The sequence below is a fragment of the Centropristis striata genome, chromosome 13, assembly GCF_030273125.1.
Source record: "Centropristis striata isolate RG_2023a ecotype Rhode Island chromosome 13, C.striata_1.0, whole genome shotgun sequence".
Classification (NCBI taxonomy): domain Eukaryota; kingdom Metazoa; phylum Chordata; class Actinopteri; order Perciformes; family Serranidae; genus Centropristis; species Centropristis striata.
Window position 1 is genome coordinate 31,764,090 of NC_081529.1, and position 21,854 is coordinate 31,785,943.

General features: G+C 38.4%; 1 pseudogene; it reads left to right on the forward strand.

The window, feature by feature from the left end:
• The first annotated feature begins 285 nt into the window (after positions 1-285).
• LOC131982780 (nuclear GTPase SLIP-GC-like) lies at positions 286-15,047 on the forward strand (annotated as a pseudogene).
• The last annotated feature ends 6,807 nt before the right edge of the window (positions 15,048-21,854 follow it).

Below are 21,854 nucleotides of genomic sequence, written 5' to 3' on the forward strand. Positions count from 1 at the left end.
TTTTGATAGATAAAAAACGATGCCTATAATGTTCTTTTCTCTTCATTTTCTTAACAAAAATATATCTAAGATGTATCAAAACCACGCATTTAATATTTACAACAAGCTAAATGTCTGTATGACGCATTCACACTGGTAGGAAAGTAATGACACACGCACACACACGCAACCCCTTTTTCCTATCTTCTTCTTTTTGTTACTTCCATTGTCTGTAATAATAACAGATCAATTACTGATCATAACAGTTGAAATGTCACATAGTCATTGTTGATTAAAACATTATGTGTTTATCCTCCAGTTGCTGTTCTTGATCATGGATGATTTTGTTCGGAACAAATTAACTGAGTGGGGTCTCAGCAAGTGGATAGACAAATTTAAAGGTAAAGTATTACTGTGCTGGTTTGTTGTTAACCTTTAACATTAATACTAATCCTGACAATTCTTGTTTGTGTGTCACAAAAAAATGCTCACGCATTTTTCACACCTTATATGATAGATTTCTGCGGCAAAGATTCAACTGTTTAGGCTACCTTTTTTTTTTTTTTTTACAGATGAGGGCATTGACGCGGAAAGTCTTTACTGTCTCCATGATCAAGATATCCCTGATTTGATCCCGAGAGTGGGACCAAGGGCAAAATTCAGAAAGAAACTCCGGATGTTAAAGGTAAAGTTCTGCACTTTGAAGACAATTACAAAACAGAGACAAATAATATCATTGACATCAATAGTATTTATTATCATCTTAACATTTCTTAACTAAAATGGATTTGCAACTTTTTCCTTTTGTCACTAGGAACAAATCACAGCATATCCAGAAACAGTTGATTCCTCTGTTAAAGTTTCACACAACTCACTGTATTCATTCATACAAGGCACCATCTGTTTTATATGCAGATGTTATAATTGTTGCTCTTAACATCATTATTATTTGTATTATCATATTGCACCTGTTTGGACTCCACTTCTAGGGTTTTGCAAGGCATAAAAGACGTAAATGAAAATTTTAGTTATAAAGAGCTGGTTTGTGCACACGTGTTATAGACAGTTGCTCTAAAGGAAGACAGAGAGCACAGGGTGTACAAGTCTACAACATTTCCACCACAAGCTTAAAAGCGGTACTAAGCTTTAACATACACAGGCTTTGTATCACAATTCACAGGAACATACGTTTCTGACTCTGTATGAAATGTATGAATTATCTTACACCCCTCATGCATCTGGATATGTCTGTAGAAAATACCACTCTGTTTTACTTTACTTACTTTTTTTAATGTCATAAATGCAGCAGCAGCTCTCTCTCATAAGAAAATCAAGTTCTGATACTTTGGTCAGTCAGCCACCACACTAATGCCTCACAGAGACAGAAGAACAAAGATAAAACAGCAAAATATGAAACAGATGTATACATTCATTCATTAATTTACAGTAGAGCCAATAACAAATACAACAACTCGTAATTTCAGTCATAACTGAAAAAGGGATTATAGCAGAAGATATAGATAATATATATAAGTATGTGCTTATGAAGTGACTCTTGAATTCAAGCATGTGTCACCACTACAGGCCCAGAAAATAAAACACGAGGATTCTCCTGGAATGATGGACACTGAAGAGGAGACAAGGTCAAACGACGGGCTGAGACCTGACCTGGTTAGTTCATGACATTGTGGCGGGAGCGGGTGTGAGTGTGTTTGTGTATGCGTGTATATGTGTAATGTGAGTTGCCAACAACGCCACCTGGGATTCTAACCCAGGAAATTGCCCTACAAAGGCCAACACAGGTCCGGAATCACACACGGGCCAGAGGTCGTGGTTTCAAAGTAAATCAATTTTATTTAACAAAATTATTAAAATGACTAAAATAAGGGTGTTGCAAGGTGGAACAAGTGCACCCAGATGGGGCCACCACACTGGCGGGGGAAAACAAAAGATACCAATCAGGGCTGGGCTTACCACGGCGGCAGGGAACTCAAAAGGGGATAAATGCAAACTAAACCACCAGTGCACTGCAACCAAACTGTGTCAAACACCACCACCAGGGAAAGGCTGCCGCTTGCTGGGACCCAGCACCTATAGTAAAATAAGGAAACACCAATTAATATCAGGCACAGTGTGGGGACATCTGGGGCATCTCAGTTAAAAGAGCCAAAGGGATAACACAATTAACAGAATAGAAATATCAAAGGCTCTAAACAAATTAACAAAAGAAACACAATCCTAATATAACCCAACTTAGACTAGATAGAAACAAATCAAAAATTAAACAAAAGAATATACTTATCAACCTAATATGAGAAAAATAGCCCAAACTATTATTGATCAAACCCTAAACAGAAACAAGCTTAATTAAACAAACGAAATATTTACTCTTTGAAATTAATATTGACTTATGAAAAATAATTAAAAAGACAGGCGACAGGTGAGCCAAACTTGGCTTTAACTTGTCTGAATCTCGTCCACAAAGGACCGAAACTGTGGGCACGTGGAGTGACCCGAGACAGTGGAGCTTCTCAGTCCACACTTAGCAGAGCCAGGACAGCAGCAGACCTCGTCATGGTGGCCGATGACCGGATACACACCAGGACGCCAAACGGATAAGTGCAGAACTAGGAGAGTGGGAGACGCTGGTTACAGCGCCCCGCTGTACAGCGACAAAGAGAGAGAGTGTCACAACTAGCGCACTGAGAGGCAAACTGCAACAGCAGACAGTTAAGAGCAGCCTATCTCTGAGCTCTACTGCACCCAAGCACGCACTCCGACCGAACTGCTTGCCCCCTCCGGCTCACCGTCGCTCCATGCCACTGCAACGGAGCGGGAGGATGAAGCCCCAGGGCCAAATAAAAGTAACACAAGACGGCAGTTAGGACGGGATGCGTACCTTAATGTTGCGCCGAGGAGACACGGACATGCACGGCGACCTGACACACCAGACGCGCCGCAGTGTAGAATCAGAAAAGGGAGAGTGGTGACAAACACACCTGTTTTCATCACACACACACCGCGCCACGCCCCAATTAACCTGCACACAGCTGGCACAGCGTCATGCAGTGACCAGGAGGGAAATGGCTCACCCGGTCACAACATTTAAACTGAACAGAATGACACTTAAATTGTGCTCTTTTTAAGGAATAGTTTCACAAATTGGTAAAAATAAATGTTTTTGATTTCTTACATACAGAAATCAATACTACTATAATGTCTGTAAGATGAATTGGTATTTCTAACTATTTCCTTTTGTCACTAGAAAGAACAAAAACCAGAAACAGATTCCTCTGCTAAAGTAAGTTGAATCAAGTTTTTTTTCATTCATACGCTTGTGTTGTTGAGCTTCGCATGTAGTTTTCTGTAACACATTTCTGTTGTGTTGCGGTCTATTTGCAGCTCTTTTTCTTATTTTGTTGTGTTGTGGTAGCCTGGGTATACCCAGACTGCCTTGCGCGCTCGATTTCATTTCGAACTGCGAAAGGGTCTGGAAACCAGAGAGGCTTCTTAGCCCTGTTTTAGGGACCCAATCACAGAACGGGGAGGGACGGCAAGACGATGCACTGCCGGCAGACGGAAGCTTGTAGTTTTCTTACGGATCCAACATGTCTGCAGCAGACGCGAAACTCTCTTTAGCTGTAGATGGTGTTTTAAATAGTTTAGAGCGAAAGTTGAAAGGCGAAAGGTCTCTCGGCGGCTCCGCTGTCCCCCGGCTCGTAGCGAGATCACCGGCGTTACAGTAGCGTGGCTAATAGCGGTAGCGTCCCTATTAGCTATTAGCCCCGCTATTGTAACGCCGGTCATATATCATTAACATCAATAGTGTTTACTATAATTTTAACATTTCTTAACTAAAATGGATTTGCAACTATTTCCTTTTGTCACTAGGAACAAAAGACAACAGATCCAGAAACCGTTGATTCCTCTGCTCAAGTAAGTTGAATAAAGTTTCAAACAATTCACTGTATTCATTCATACAAGGCACCATCTGTTTTATGTACAGATGTTGTTATCGCTACATTTAACATTATTGCAATTATTATTGTTTATTATTAGGGCCACGGGGCAATTGCACCGAGCACTATTGTTATACTGTGGATTTTTTCTTCTTCCTCTTCTGGACACAATTTCGTCCCGCTACTAGTCCTACAACTCTAAGAGTACAAATTATATATCAAAATGTGCGGTTTGATCGGGATCAGTGTGCTATTCCGTCTCTATACGGAATACGACTTACGTCGCGAAAAACTGCCCAAAATTTTGGCATTGAAGTGAATGGGTTGGCCGGGAAAAAAAAAAGAACAATAATTGGAGATTTTTAAACGTCTACTTCTCTAGCATGATTTCACCTAGAGACTCCATTTAAACTTTAAACAGTAGGCACAAGTCTTGTGTATCGGTGTATTAATCCAAGTTTCGATAGGTCATATAGTTTTTTATCAATCCCTGTTCAATGACCATGATCATTTTTGGAGAAATTCTGAGATTATAATGGGTGTGTATTGCACGGAATGTTCGTGCCACAGTGTGTGACATCATCGCCAGAGTGTAGAGGGAGAGAAAAAATTGTCAAAAAATAAATTTGAAAACTGCGCTCCAGGCCGCAAATTCCACTCTACAGAAATAATTTATACATAGAAACGTAGGAAAATTTGTCTTCTCACTCACAATCCTCTGGTAAAGCTGTCAGAGTTATAGTTTGGGCGTAGGACGCACAGATGCACCACCAACATATACACCCCAACACCATCCCATATTAAAAACGCAGGGAGACTTCTAAAAGAAGGGAGATGTAACAGTTTTTTTAGATCGCTCTAACAAAGCTATTTTTTCATTTTTCTTAAATAAAAACATATGTAGACGTTCACGAAGAACTCAGGACGCTCAAAGTGAAGTCGGATCAATGATAGGTATTATGGTTTTGCCCAAAATGCTTTCTGTTCAAGGCCAGAAATTCCAGTCCACCTCTGGCTGCTGTCACTCTTTCATTAACAGGTGTCAGTTAATTCTGTTGATTGCTTTGATCTGATTGCCTTTGATCTTTGATGTGATTACAGTTACAGATACACACACACACACACACACACACACACACATGCGCGTAAGCACGCACACTCCTCACACATGCATACACATGCTTCAAACACATACACACACACATACACACGTAACTTTATGTGATTTTAATTACACACACACACACACACACACACACACACACACACACACACACACACATTTTGAGGTTAAAGGGCATAGTTTGAAATCTCTGAAGAATCTCATCATAGTGTACACACACCAGCAGTAGCCCCCGTGGCCCTTTCAGAATTTCCCCAGAGGAAATTTTCTAGTTTATTATTGTAATAGGAGTAGGAGTAGTAATTTATACCTCTGAATCTAAATGCCTGTGTTGGGGTGGACTGTTGAAATAAAAGACAAGAGACAGAGAGACATTTTGTCTTGTTAAATTTGAACTGACCAGGTGATATTCGGTTACAAATACCAAATAGTATTATATGTGTTTCTCCTGGGAAATAATTTGCTTTTCTTTTGTTTAAATTATTTAATTGTTTTATTAAATTCCACACGAGTCATGTTCTCTGTTGTATTGTGATGAACATATCTGACTTTCTACACTTGAACTTATTTAATGGTGAAAGATGATTAAAGAATTTGATAAAAAGGTAAATTTTACTGGTGTAATAAGATACACGTTGGTGTTTTAGTTGTGGAACAGGTTTGTACAGGCGTAGAGCAGAATTTGATTAAATTGTAGGACGCCCACTTAGCTTTAGGTGACAGGCAGCTGAGCTGGTGGGATCTGTCTAGTCTAGTTATTGCAGAGTTAAGAGAGTATTACTTTTATCTGAAGCGAAAATGGGAATATGAAGAAGCGACCAATTCTGCTCAGTTAAGGATGTTGAGGACATTACATTTCACTGGGATGTGATTATGAACATGCTGATCTTTGACTGAAGAATTGTCTCATTGGATCACAGCGTGTTGACTGAGGGGAAAAAGATGCTGAATGTGATCAGCTGTTCATTCTATTTTAGACTCTACCTTCAGGGTTTTCTGAGGCTCATCCCAGGTTGGATGAGAATAAAAATGAAGTTGAAGTTAATGAAATTAAGTTGTGTGATCAAGCTGGTTGAATCCTGTTAGAGGACAGAGCGTGAATACAATTTCTTTAATTTAAGGGTAAAATATTCCTGTTCATCCACAGGTTTCTGCATCCACCAGTGGCACAAGTGATAAAGGTGAGATATTTAGTATCATACTGATTACTGATTGATAACATGTTCATGTCAAGGCAGTGATATCTTGCTTTATCTAAAAAAAATCCAATCAGGAAAGAGAAAGTTTGATCTTCAGGACGGGTCCAGCGAATGTCAGTCACCAACTACAAAACCACGACTTGACACTGAACCGGGATCATACTCAGGTATTTATAATACTTTCTAAATAAATACAACTTACTATAATGTTTTTGTTTTTGTTGTTTTTTAAAGACATTTAAATGGTCTAGCAAATGTCTGTATTTAAATCTTTGAAACAGAAAATAGTTCTCATTGACTGTCTTTTTAAATCTTATCAGGACACCTCAAACATGTTCCAAATGCCAGAATGTGAGGTATCCATAGTAACAAGGGTCCTAAATATATAACTTAACTGTGGCCTTTTTATCCAGTGCTAAGTTTCCATAGTATATGCCTGATGAAACACTCTGAGGCAACTTAAATTAACTTCACACATTTTTGTTTTGTTTCTTTGGCATAACAAAACATCTTATTGTGCATTACTGCTTACTTTTATTCTGACAGAAGGAATCATACCGTCTGATGTGAAAACCATCATGAGATGTGTCCAGAAAAAACTGCCTAACCAAGACAACAAGCTCAACAACTTCCTCAAGTAAGTATTAAGTGTTGGTGCAGCAGTCTGTACCAGCCCTGTGACTGCCAGTGTTATGGCGTTCATGGTTTAGGCTGCAGTATGGGATTTATGGAAGAAATTATGAAAAAAAAATCTTTACAATTTCAATAGGGTTCTCAGTACCTCCGGTACCCCTAATTAGGGCTCTAAGCCCGAGTGGGCAAGATACAGCGGTGCGGTGCTGTATTGCGGTGCCCTATTGAAATGGTAAAGATTTTAATTTTCATCATTCCTTCCATAAATCCAATACTGCAGCCTAAACCATGAACGCCATAACACCAGTTTATTTACCTAAATGTTATGAATAATTCTTACTAAAGTGACATTATGCTTGAGTCGGCTGTTTATAGATGGAGTCATTTTTTAGTTGTGTATTTTCCAAATGAATCAAATAACCCATATTTAATCTCTTGTACAACAGGCAAAGCATCAGTGATTTGGAGACAGACAAGAGGGAGCTGGTTGGTGTCTTTGGTAAAACCGGGGCTGGGAAGAGCTCTTTGATAAATGCAGTCATTGGAGAGAAGAATCTCTTGCCATCTGGAAGTGTCAAAGCATGTACTACAGTCATGATTAAAGTCGAGGCTAACAGGCAGAACATGAAGTACGAGGCACACATTGAGTTCATCACAAAAGAGGTAAAATGAGCTGAATATGATGGTTTACTTGCAGCTATTTAAAAAGTTGATATATATGATATTGCTACAAAAATATGTTATGTTATGTATGTAATATACAGTAGTTGATCTCACAGTGTGCAATTTAATTTGACTAAGTTATATTTATTATTTCATTTTTAGGAGTGGAAAGATGAGTTGTGGACCTTGAAGAATTTCCTTGAGGATAATGCGGATCAGGAGAATGATGAGGATGATTGTGACACCGTTGAAAAGCTGTCAGCTCTGTATGGAGAGGAATGGAAAAACGAATCTGTGGAAAATCTCATGGAATATTTCGAAGAAATCCCAGAATTTCTCCATTCCAAGAGCAAGATTTTGACATGTGAAACAGTAAGTAAAAGAAACATCAGATATCGCTTCAGTGAAACATTCTTGTCTGTCTGACAGTTAAACGTTTTGAATTCTGGGTTATTGAGGTTTATGTTATTTACACCAGCTTAGCCATGTCAGGTTGGTTTAGTTCTACGGTAGTTAAACATATCATGTAAAAGTAAAATCAGTATGTAAAGAGTAATTAAAAAAAGAGCTGGCTTGATCTGTCCCCAACTAGAAACCCATCTCAAATGTACCCCTCATAGGAAAATCATAAATATTGTCTTTATTTTGTTTTCTTTTTAATTGATTGTGCTATGGACCTTTTTGTGCAGTTTAAAAGTCATTATTATGGTTAACAGTTTCAAAATGAATGCAACTGGTTTGAAAAAATTATATTAAAATGTAACCTGTGGAGTACCACAACGATCAGTACATGGCCCACGTTTTATTTGGTCTTTTCATGTTCTTTTTCTTCTTTTTTTAAGATATAACATCAAGTTTATAGTTACACTTACTTCATCTGATGTTATTGTTTATTGCAGTCTGAAGAGCTCTCTGCGAAAATTGTCAAATACACAAGAATTTGCTCAAAAGACGGAGAAGCTAAAGGAGTAAAGAGGTGGTACTGGCCACTGGTGAAGTGTGTGACTGTGAGGGTGCCAGATAATGATTTTCTCCAGCACGTCACACTTGTGGATCTTCCTGGAAATGGGGACTGTAACAAGAGCAGAGACAAGATGTGGAAAGGGGTAATTTATTCACATGCAATACTGTTTACTGTGTATTGTGTTATCTGGAAACTGTAAAGTAATGTTTTTACAAAGCTGTTGATAGATTTTTCATTACAAACTTGCTATTATGTCCCTTCAGGTTGTTGGAAGTTGCTCTACTGTGTGGGTCGTGACTGACATTGATCGAGCAGCAGCAGAGAAGGAAGCCTGGGAGATCCTGGAAAGTGCCAGCAGCCTCATGGGAAATGGTGGCGAGTGTCAGCGCATTGACTTTATCTGCACCAAGTCAGATAATATTGAAGACTGCGATGATCAGTAAGTGATTTAAGATGAAAAGTAGAAAGTTAAATAACATCCAGAATAGACACTGAGTCATACAGGGCCCAACAAATCAGCAGGAGTAAACACAAGTACAAGTACATATAACTAGTTCAGGGGCATGAATATTGAAAGTGTCATACTATGGACCCTTGAAACAAATTGTTGCAACTGCATCCCCACAACACACACACTGACATCACCAAACCATGTCGAGACCCTCTGAGCATCTGTTATGTCAAAAGAATATTTATTGTGCAGTATGTTTGCCTTTAAGATTTTGAAATACATATTCCATAATGCTTAGGGGATATCAATGTATAATGTTGTTATCCCTGGAAACATTGATTATGTTTTCCATGAACATTAATTTTTCTGCCTGTGATCATATTTGGAACATTGTATTTACATGAAAGATAGATATGAAAAAAAATATATATATATAAAAAGGTTATATATAATATTTACACACCTTCAGATAAATGGTCACAGTTTTTTGTTGTAAATGGTATGCTTGTTAATAATAGGTACAGGCTTTTATTCTTACAGAGAAGTCAGATTTCTGGTTTTAGTGTTTCAAATACTGTCTCAGGCGCCACTTACAAACACTATACAATACAAACCTTTTCTTACAGGTCAGCAGCTGGTGTTCGTGATCTCATATTTAAAAGAAACAAACACGCCAAGGAACAAGTGAAACAAAAGTTCAGCAAACTAAACCAGGTTAAGGTGAGTTTTATAAAGGGACCGAAAATATAGCACAATGATGTTCGACACCAGCAATCCTTCCTGAAAAAACTCTTTTTTTCCCCAGAAACATTTCAGTGATGAATGTTTGGAAGTGTTCACAGTGAGCGCCAAAGAGTTTCTAAAAAAGAAACATCTAGACGCAGATGACACTGGTAAGTTGAGGTGTCAATGAGCACTTAAATGTAAAGCTTAAAATTTTGATTTTGTTTACTTTAAATGCTATAATTAACAACAAAAATAGTATATTTGATTTTCCATTTAAAATTTAGTATTTAGCTTAAATATGTGAGATGCAAACTGCATTTTTTTTTTACAGAGATACCCAAACTTCAGGATATTCTGCAAGATCTCAACGACTGTCACTCAGAGACATTTAACTATGTGTCTGGAGCTCGTGGGATTCTCTCTCTGATTCAAGGGGCCAGACAAAGACAAGGGGTAAGATCAAGAAATAACACTTTTTTCATTAGGGCCACGGGGCAATCGCACCGAGCACTGGTCCTTACAGCTATGCAATAGCTGGCAGCAGCAGTTAATTCCGTTGATTGCTCTGCTCTGATTGGTCGACCCCAAAGCCTTTCATCCTTTGATCCATCTCTCACAGAGAGAGAGACCCACACACACACACACACACACACACACACAGACAGACAGACAGACAGACAGACAGACAGACAGACAGACACAGGTAACTTTTTTTGCCCTTTAACACATTTTGAGGTTAAAGGGCATAGGTTGCTGTATAAAGAAATACTTGAAAATGAATGCTTGTTGTAGGTATGCTCCTTGTATATTATATAGTATTATAACATTACTAGTATTAATTGTTTGAAGTCTCTGAAGAATCTCATCATAGTGTACACACACCGGCAGTAGCCCCCGTGGCCCTTTCAGAATTTCCCCAGAGGAAATTTTCTAGTTGTCTTTGTTTTTAATATATATATTAATTATAAGATCATATCACATATAGCAAAATAAGACAACAGAAATAAACTGTGCTCAAATTCAGTGAAAACATGATAAAGTCAGAGAGAGACTTTGTAGGTTTAATTTACCAACTCTACATAATTTTTAGGGAGTTGATTTCCTGATTTTTCTTTTTTTTGCTTAAGAAGCGGCATAACCATCAAACAATTTTAAATTAATTTCATATGTGATTAAATAAAGGGAGCAACCTAGTTTAATTGCTTTAAATCCTGAATGTGTTGTGTTTCATTTCAGGATGACAAGACAGATGTGTGCACAGAACTTGAAAAAAAGATGAATCTTGGACTTGACAATGTCAGAAAATCCATTGAAAAGACTCACAGCTCTTTTGAAAGATGCCTCAGTGAGGGTGTCGAAAAACCAAAAAGTTCATGGGAAAGAAACTTAAAGTCGGTCTTACATCCTGTACGTATTAGAATTATAATGACATCTAAACAACCGATTTTGAAATTCTTGTGAATATGTTAACTGTATTGCATTATGTCTGATGTCTTTCTTTCTTGTTTCAGCCTCAGAGCAAGAATAAAGGTTTTTACAGGACACTGAAGTCTATAGTTCATAACGGCGGCATACACAAACCGAGAGGAAAGAAAGAAATCAACCTGAACATGAAGTTGGCTTCATGTCTGACTGACAGCATTGATGAGGAATTCAAGAAGACCTTCCCGTAAGAAATTTCTTGGTGAAGACAAGAAACCCATGTTTTTACTTTGTAACTGTAGGCTTTAGCATAACATTTGTTACTTCTTCTCCATAGTAAAAACATGCCACTTGTGTTAAATAATACATATATACAAATTACATTAAATCGAGAGCATTTTAACTTTTTATGTTTCAGAAATGAAGGAAAAAGTGGACCATTTAATGGGATCATCAACAAGTTTTCACTTGGCACAAAGATGATGATGATGCGAAAGGGGCAAAAGTACAAATATGTTGAACTGCAACTCACGTTTCTCAGAACAGAGGTAAAAGATTAGAACGGTACTATCCTATTAATAAATGTATCTATTTATCAGCTGTTTGTCCAGATCAGGGAGACTGAAGCAGAAGAGTAAACATCTGTCCATCCGTTCATTTTTTTCCCATTTATCTGGGGCCAGTTTGTGGGGGCAGAAGGATCCCAAGACCTTCTGCTCCCCCTGGCTGCACCTTGACATCCTGTCCATAACACAGCCTGAGCCAAGGTTTGTGCTTTTGCAACATCACCCTCCTTTCTGGCCATCTGCTGGTTCAGGAGACCCCTGGGGTAAAAACTTGATACAAAATGCAGGCGTACAAAGTACTCAGGAGATGATCAGAGCTTGATGCACCCCGAATTGCTGTGTGAATGAATTCCCAATGGTGGCAGGTGGTCGGGTAGCCTCTGCCACCTGTATGAATGTGTGTGTGAACAGGTGAATGAGCGCAGTCTGTAGTCCACACATCCTCAGCGGTGCCCCCCTGATGCCACACGGAGCCTTGAAACGTTAAATTACACTCATGAATCTGTATTTGGAGTCAAAAACTAATAAGAAATGTGGATATGTGTAAGTAGAAAGTATTGATTTTGGTGATAGCGTTTGTTAGCATGCTCAGTGTTGAGTCTAGTCTGTATGTCCAACCATCTGATTAAAATGTCACGACACAGCAGATTGGGAGAGAAAGCAGCTGTCAGATACAGACTGTTAGAAAAATTGCATGAGGAAACCTTGAAAATTGAATAATCTGTCACCAACAGAAAAAACCTCACCATTTTTCTGCGCAGATCGTTGATGGGGAATGAAGAGCAGGAGGCCGTGCAAGTTCTCAGTTTAACATAGTTTTATTACAATACGTCAAAAATTTGCATTTTACAGAGATTCTCCGGGATCAAAAACTCATGTCCCTGAATACAAACAGACGGGTTTCAGTTCGTGAAGTCTGAACCACGTCTCTCTCCCTACGAACCCATTAAAAACCTTACAATTGTTTACAAAACATGCTGGTCCACCCCTTCCAGGAAGTTCTGCCTTCTTAATCCGCTGATTCGCCAGTCTTAATCAATACAATGGCACGTCATGCCACCTGGGCATACGATCTTGCTGCCCCGGACAAGGCCATCCTGACTTGGCCTCTTCTCAAGAACATTCAACAAAAACCTCCTGTCTTGTTATGTCTTACAAAGATAATATGTCTTACAGAGCCAAAGGATTTTCACTGTCTCACATAGATTCTAAAAGTCTAAAAAATATGAAACAGACAATGAAATATATGTAATCAAAGTAATCACAGTTTCTAAACCAATTTCTAAACCAACATTAACACACAAACATAATCACTGTATCAAAAACCATATTGCCTGATTTAATATAAATGCATAGAGAGAGATATTACACCCAAGGTTTGACCTTTGATAGTGACCTGCGTCACTCACAGAGACAGACAACAGGGACAGACACCAGGGAGTCAAACAACAGAGAAGCAGAAATCAAGCAATCAAATGATTTACCAAAATAGAAAATAATCAATTATTTTAACAAGACCCAAGATACAGTAAAGTCAATGTTAACTATGCAGATTTATGAATGAATTTGAGTAATTCACAGCAAAAAAAAGTCGTACTTAAATATTACTTAAAATATTGATCCTGTTTTAATTTCTCTTTCTAAGGAAGAAATAATTAAGACAAAACTGAACAAAATCATCCGGGAGCGCAAGAAAATAATCTACAGCAGTGTGATGACGACAATTGAGGAAGACATGCAAGAATGCTATCAAAGTAAGAAAATCATGACATAAAACCTGAGCTTTAATACTCAGTTACATTTATCTCAACTGTGCAGAAAAGTTGACAACAATTAACTGTTTTACTGCAGGAGCAGCAGCATGTACAGGAACCCGCTCACTGGACAATATGAGGAGAACTATTATGGAACATGTTCATAATTCAGAGAACATCATGTTTGAGAAGGCAAAAAATGAAATGTTGAACCAGCTGGTCAACCTGAAGGTTTGTCACATTTTATAAAACGTCACACGGTAATATAGTAAGAAGGGCTGTGCTGTCTAAATTTAAGGGAAATATGCAAAGCTGCTCTTTCTACGAAAAACACTCCAGGCACTGTTACTAACATTCAACTATTGTTCTAAGACAGAAATATACAAAATATTATGTAACTATTAACATGTAAGCCCAGTCTGACCTCTCTGAACTCACATCTAAACAGTTAATTCATGTAGGATTCAGTTCATCTTGAACACAATATTTGACAATAAGTTGGTGCTAATTTAGATGGAGATCCTGGAGAAACTGGAGAAAACAATGCAGGAATCAATCGAGCTGTCACTCAAGACAGATGGTGCCTCGATCCCAGGTAAAATCTATCAAATACAAATGTGATATAAAAAGTACTGTAAATATCACTAAGTCATCAATAGTGTAATTTACAGTGCACTGTTTCTTTTAGATGTTCAAGCGGAGCTTGAGATGGTGAAGAAGCACTACATGGAACTGATGTGAAGCCCAGGTGATGAACCTCTTGTTTGGTAAAACCTTTGTTAAAATGTTTACATTATGTCCTGATTAATTTGCTGTTCTGAATGATGTAAATAATAATATGTTGTTTAATAGATCCACCGGGTCCAACAGCTGCACTGCATCCATGACATCTGCACAGGTACGTTTTAGTGACATGAAGTATTCAAAAAGGATAAATGAGATGACAGCTCTACTGTTTGTTACTAATATTCAGTGTTTGTCTCTCTGGTGGATGTTTCAGGTTTGCTCAGTGGAGAGAAACTGCAGAGGCCTGATCACCCACTGAAGGTTCCTGCAGGCATTAGAGAGGAGAGGCTTCTGGATTTAGTCTCAACCAGTTTTGTCAAGTTATAATCCCTGTTTTTATATGTACTATTGTTGTTTGGTGGTGGTGAATTACATGTAGCGAGGTTTTAGATTTTCTGGTTCTGTTAGGACATTTTTGCCTTCAATGGATTAAAGATCAGAGGCAGAAATGTGTGGAGAAAGAAAGAGGGATGACATGCAGCAATCCCAATCAGATTTAAACATTGTGATTTTAATGTCTTAGCCATTAGGCCACTATGAAGTCCAAGAGACTCTTTGTTTTTAATGATTTAACAGGTTTTTTCTTCTTCAATATATTTTCACATTTTTTGTCCATGATTTATATTTTAGTAGTTTAACATGCTGAAATTTCAATGATTTTATAGTCGTCCTGAACCTGGATTACAGTACATATCACAGGTTGGATTGGACAGAGACTTCAGGCTTATTGAAGGAATTATCTTAATCGTTTTTCTTTCATGTTCAATGACAAAACTGCTGCTTGTTTGTTCATCCATATATGAGAAATAAAGAGAACTAGAATAGACCTGCTTATCTTTACTGAACCATTGTGTTATTACTAGCTGCAACAGTAATGTGTGTGTGTGTGTGTGTGTGTCGTGGCAAAATGTGATCCTGGAGACACCTACTGTGTCTTCCAGGCATTTCATTTAAAATGTTAAAATCTCATTTTTAATTAGATTAAATTAAAAATTTAACACATCTGTAAAAGAGTTCTGAGATGTGACAAATATATGTCAAAACATTTCAACAATCAAAACTGATTTCTTTAATTTAATTATAGATATCTCCTTTTACAACTGAGAGTATTTTACATATTTACAATTGAATTCCTGCATGTTGATAAAGGATTAAGACTAATGATATTATAGCTTCCTGTTTCAGGTATCAACAATTGATAGTGATAATATTCATATTTCAGTCCTGAGCTTTATCACTGTTCATATATTTTCTGAGGCAGCAAAGTCACTTTATAAACTAACTAATTTACACTGAATGTGTGATACATTAAATGTGACACTCAGGGTTACTGCTGGTGATGCTCCAGTGTTGAATGCAGTGGAATGATATCAGGCAACCACATACAAACAATGTTCCAGTAAAACAGTCTGAAAACTGCAACATAAGAATAAAAATCTACATTAAAGAGGTAAACACGGAGTAAATAGAAGAGTTGTTGTGCTGGGGCGAGTGGAGCACACCTGGGTGGCTGGGGTTAGGGTTACCTGGGTCAGGTCGTGATCTAGACCTGGTCTGACTGCCCGTCTGTCTTGAAGGAGCCGTTGTTTGACCGGTTCTGGGATGGTGTGTTGCTCCATAGAAATGGGTGCAGCTGTCACCAGTGAGCAGGGTCGTGGAAAGCTCTGGTCAGCTGGTCTGGAACTGGAGGTGAACAGGGACGCAGAGTCACCCAGAGTTACTATTATATTTGTTACAGAGAGCTGCATCCACAGCAATCTAACACAGTAGCTTGGAAAGAAATCCTGTCTATTATGATCCTTAATATTTAAATGTATGGCTGTCTTATTAGAGGTGTCGATTTGATTCTACGGTTATATTTATATATGCTTTTTTTAGCACTGTTCGGTCTCCAAAAACTCCTATAGGAAATATCTTTTAGCTTCTAAATGATCCACTGTATTTCTCAGATAAACACTCACTTTGTAAGCAATGTAAAGATCCCCAGGCCTGAGGGGACTACTGCAGAATCAAAGGTCTTTGCACACAGTTACATTTAGGTAAATTACCATTAGCTCTCGGAGCAGAAAGTTAGTGTACCTGAGGATAAAGACTTAATGTGATACAGCTGAGATTAATAGTTAAGTGCATTGCATGTTTTATTCATTATATAAAGATATATAAAGGTTCCTTGATTTCTGGTCCTGGCATCAAGACTTTCTTCCTGGCTGCTAACTTCACATCTCTTCATTTGATAAACCACAAACACTCTGACTGACTTAAAATTCCAGCTGGTTAAATTGGTGTCATTTTTCTGTTTTATTTCAGTCAAAAGGGGAGAAAAAATAGATTTCAGTTATCCTTACAAACAATGGCACTCTACTCTTTCTGCACATTCCTGTATATCTTGACTCACTGAATCTTCCATGCTCATTCCTACTTTGGAGATTAATTGAAACCTCTGTTCAGCAAAACATTGGCTTCTACTGCCCTCTAGTGTTCACAGCAGGGAAAGCGTTCTGCTGCCTCCACAGTGCAGACACTCTGAACCAAGGGGTCATCAACTACATGTGTCCAAGGGTCAGACTTTTTCTCAGCAGACACTGTGGTTGTGGGTACATATACTTATGCATTGTTATCATTGTTTGATATTTTCGCTTTCTTACTATATCCATGTTTTTTTATTTGCCTATATCAGTGTCAACAGACAAAAAAAAAAGAGAAATTCATATTGATAGCTATAAAATTCTCTCAGACTTCCAGCAAGGAGGCAGTTCACTGAGAAGAGATGGTTGAAAACTATGATTACAATCAAATCGAATCAAATCAAACTTTATTTATATAGCACTTTTCATACATAAAAATGCAACACAAAGTGCTTTACAAAAAAATAAGAATAAAAACAAACAAAATGACAAAACCCACCCCTCCCTCCCCCACATACACATCTGTAAGTATACATACACAAACATGCACACACGCATTTAGTCATGCATGCACACAAACACACTCAGACTCACACACAGCACATTGATTGACAGTGTAGAGACATGGCAAGGCACCGAGGATCCAGATGAGGAAAAAGCAACCTGTGGGAGCATCCACACTGAGAGGTGGCAGAGCCCACAGCCATAGAGGACGCCGTCACAGAGACCACCAGGACCCGGGTAGACCGGGGCGGACTCCACACATGGTGCAGAGCCGCCTAGTCCCCCAGGCCCAGGGAGTCTCCAAGACCATATCCCCACGGGCAGACCCAACACACCCCCCAGTGAGGAGGCCCCCATGAGGGAACACTGGAGCTAAAAACTAAAAGAGCCCTCTGCTCTAGCTTTTAGTGTCTTTATTTTTATTTGTATTATTAATTTATTTATTTATCGTTACAACATTTTTAAAAGGGGCTGTGCAAATACTAGGATATTGTTATTTCTGTAAATAGTGTTTGAACTTGCAAAGGTATGAATTGTGGATACTTTTTAAAATTATTATTTTAATTGACAAACATTTCTGAGATATATGAAAAAGTTCCATGATTTTTCAGAAGCGTACCTTTTTTTTGTTTGATAAATTGAGTCAAAAATAAGTGTTTAATACGCTTCATGGAGAAAAACTGATAATTTATCAAGTAATTTCGACAATTTGTGTTTTTTAATAATAATAATAAAAAGGTTGCGTATAGAATAATGAAGTTAGTCAGAGATTCAAGAGCGCCATCGTCTGGATTATCATAGTAAAAAATATATATATTTTAGGTATCTTCAAAAAAGCAGGGCTACAGATCTGTTTTGGGATATTTTATAATTTAAAATAATAAAACATTTTTAATTATTATGTTTACAAAGGGTACAAGAAATATACAGGATGGGATAAAATCCTTGATCTTTGTCATGGATCAGTTAAAAATGCCTACAAATCACTTCCCTTACCTCCCATGGGCCACGGAGATCACAATTGTGTGCACCTCCTGCCCACCTACAAAACTGTCTTGAAGAGGGAGAAAGTTACATCTAAGGAAATCAAAATATGGACTGAGGACTCTGTTCAGTGTCTGCAGGAGTGTTTTGAATGTACTAACTGGAATGTATTTGTAGATGCATGTGGTGGAGACCTTGATGAGCTTACTGACGTAACATGTTCCTATGCTGCATTCTGCAGAGACATGATAATACCATGCAAGAAAGTAAAAATCTACCCTAATAACAGACCATGGGTGACTAAATCTGTTAAAGCTAGCATTCAGAAAAAAAAACTGGCTTTCAAGCAAGGATCTGCATCTGAAATACAATTAGCTACTAAAAATATGAAAATTGAAATATTAAGAGCAAAACAGAACTATAGGGACAAACTACAAAACAGCATGGCTGCAAACAAGCTGGGTTCAGCATGGTCGTGCATGAAAAGTATTTCAGGTATTAATAAGTGTGACATAAATAATGGTAACAACGCCACTTTAGAGGGCTTTGACTCAGATTATGAATTTGCAAATGCACTTAATAGTTTTTACTCCCGTTTTGATACAGCAGACTTTAATAGAGAAACACAGGAGCTTAGACACAAATTAATGGACCAAGACCATTTTCAGTTAAGAGAAGCAGATATTGTAAAGGCTTTCTCGTGCATAAAAGTAAATAAGAGCCAGGGACCTGATGACATTTGTGGACGCCTGCTTAAAACATGCTCTAAGGAATTGGCTCCAATATTCCATCATATATTTAACAAGTCTCTGCAAACACAGCATGTGCCTAAATGTTGGAAAGATGCTGTAGTAGTCCCAATTCCCAAATCCAACTGCCCTAAAGTGTTGAATGATTTTAGACCTATTGCCCTGACATCCACTGTAATGAAAACCTTTGAAAAATTAGTTAAAACTGAAATTATGAAAAGGACAGAGTCCGATATGGATACCCTGCAGTTTGCCTATAGGCCACACAGAGGAGTTGAGGATGCTACAGCTACCCTTTCTAACATGATTTTTAAACACCTAGAAGGCAGGGACACACATGTTCGACTCTTGTTTATTGATTTTATGTCTGCTTTTAATTCAATCCAACCACATGTCTTAGTGGAAAGGCTTGTGGAACAATTCAATTTAAGTAACAACCTTGTGGGTTGGATTTTAAATTTTTTAACCAACCGAACACAGAGAGTACGAGTCAAAGGCATCCTATCTGACCAGACCTGCAGCTCCACTGGGTCTCCACAGGGGTGTGTACTGTCTCCTCTCTTGTTCATTTTATACACAAATATGTGTCGCAGCAATAGAGCAGATAGATCTATTATAAAATATGCTGACGACACTGTAATTGTAAGCCTACTACATGGGAAAGAAGCAAGCCATGGTCCAATAGTTGCTGAGTTCACAGACTGGTGTGACAAGTCATATCTGCAGCTGAATATTACTAAAACCAAAGACATGTCGATTGACTTCAGAAAACACCCCCAGGCACAGATGCCTACAGACATAAAAGGTCAGATAGTGGAGACAGTGGACAAGTAAAAATACCTTGGCACCATTATTGACAACAAGCTCACATTTGAGGCAAATTGTGAAGCTGTCTTTAAAAAGGCCAACCAGCGCCTGTACTTTATGAGGAAACTGTCCTATCTACACATAGACCGAACCCTACTGACTCTTTTTTACAGTGCTTTTATTGAATCTATTTTATCCTTTTGTTTGGTGTGCTGGTTTAGCAATCTGTCTCTTAAAAATAAAAACTCCCTCAAACAAATAGTCAGGTGGTCTAGCAGGCTGATTGGTGAGCCACAACTTAACCCTGAAGCTCTCTACACTAGGCAGTTGCAGAGGATAGCTGGTTCCATTCTGCGAGATGGCTCCCACCCACTACACAAACAATTTCAGCTTCTCCCATCTGGCCGCAGATACAAATTGCCTACATGTAAAACGAAGCGATTTAGAGAAAGCTTTGTTCCCTCTGCCATCAGGGAAGTAAATAAAACATACCATTTACTAAGGCCATGACAGCAGCTCTTTAATTATCCATCCTTACCATCATAAAATTTTTATCTACTTACTTATTCGATTGACTTTTTTTTTTAATCTATGGCATTCAATGGGATGCAGTGGTGCACTTCTTTGAGTTTTTTATTTGCTTAATGGTTACTGTGTCTTTCATCTGTCTGTTGTGTTCTTAATGTCTGTATGCTGTGTGTTCTGTGCTGAGACATCTCACTCGACTGCACACCAAATCTACCTCTTGGTATAAATAAAGTATCAAATCAAATCAAATCAAATCAAATCAAATCATACATTCCCGTAAACTTAGCCATAAGACAATAGGCAGGGTATATTTTATGTAAAAGTTTTAAATTAACTTCCTTATCTTTGTTTGAAATACAATGCTTAAAAATAATTGTAAATATATGTAAGCTAGTAGCAATATTGTAACTTTAGAGATGGGTTGCTGAAAAAAATATGGTACAAGAAGTGATAACAAAAGGCAAACAAATTAATGGTAAAATGGTATTATGTAATGCTACCTATACAGGGTATTGCAGGGTCACTATTTACAAGATTACAACTAGATTCTTTTAGCATGTTTTTCCAGTAAAAGAATACCAACAGAAAGAATACACATGGCTGACTCATAACTTGCCGTTAGTTTCGCGGTTAACGGTTAATGCGCGTGCCCTTAACCAAACTGCCGTTGTAACTGATTCCAACTGATTTTTAACTGTACATTAGCATTAGCTTAAACATTTTTAACATTGTATCAAACCAACAACGGATTTTCACACATACAGCCAATATAAAATAGATACAGCCATAACCCACAAATGCCCAGGAGCCGAAAGAAACAAAGAAACAAAGAAACAAAGTAACAGTTGACTACGGTGTTGGCAATATCTCTCATCTACAAGTTACCGTGACACTTTAATATTTACATACTTAACATGCAATATTTACATACTTAACATGCATATCAAACCACATATCACCAGGGATTCATATTAGTTTTTCAACATTTGTAGTCATATTAAAAAATTTGTAACTAACCTGAAATTATAAGACAGAAATCAGCGAAGCAGACCTGTTGCTCCTTCTCCATTCGTTTGGATTATGAGCTCTACCCCGCGATTCGTTGCCTAGAGACCCAGTGACGCTGCCGGCAGGCGCCGTCACCCAGCGTCCATCTGACGCAACAGTGCGTCACTGTGTGCTTCCGCGTGCGACCCACACCAAACCAAACCAGACAGACCACAATGAACCAATACAATAGCAACAAACCAAAAAAAAGTGACTCTCAGAGGAAATAAAAGGCTAGCCTGGGTATACCCAGACTGCCTTGCGCGCTCGAATTTGATTTCGAACCTCCAGACGGTCTGGAAACCAGGCAATTACCCTAGCCCTGTTTTAGGGATCCAATCACAGAGCGGGGAGGGACGGTGAGACGATGACGCGTACTACTCGGCACTTGGAAGCTTTCCGGATCCAACATGGCTGCTGCAGACACGAAACTCTCTTTAGCTGTAGATGGTGTTTTAAATAGTTTAGAGCGAAAGTTGAAAGGCGAAAGGTCTCTCGACAGCTCCGCTGTCCCCCGGCTCGTAGCGAGATCACCGGTAGCGGGGCTATTAGCGCCGCACGGGCGGTTTCTGCGGCTCGTTGCGCCGAGCCGGTGAGACCGCCGG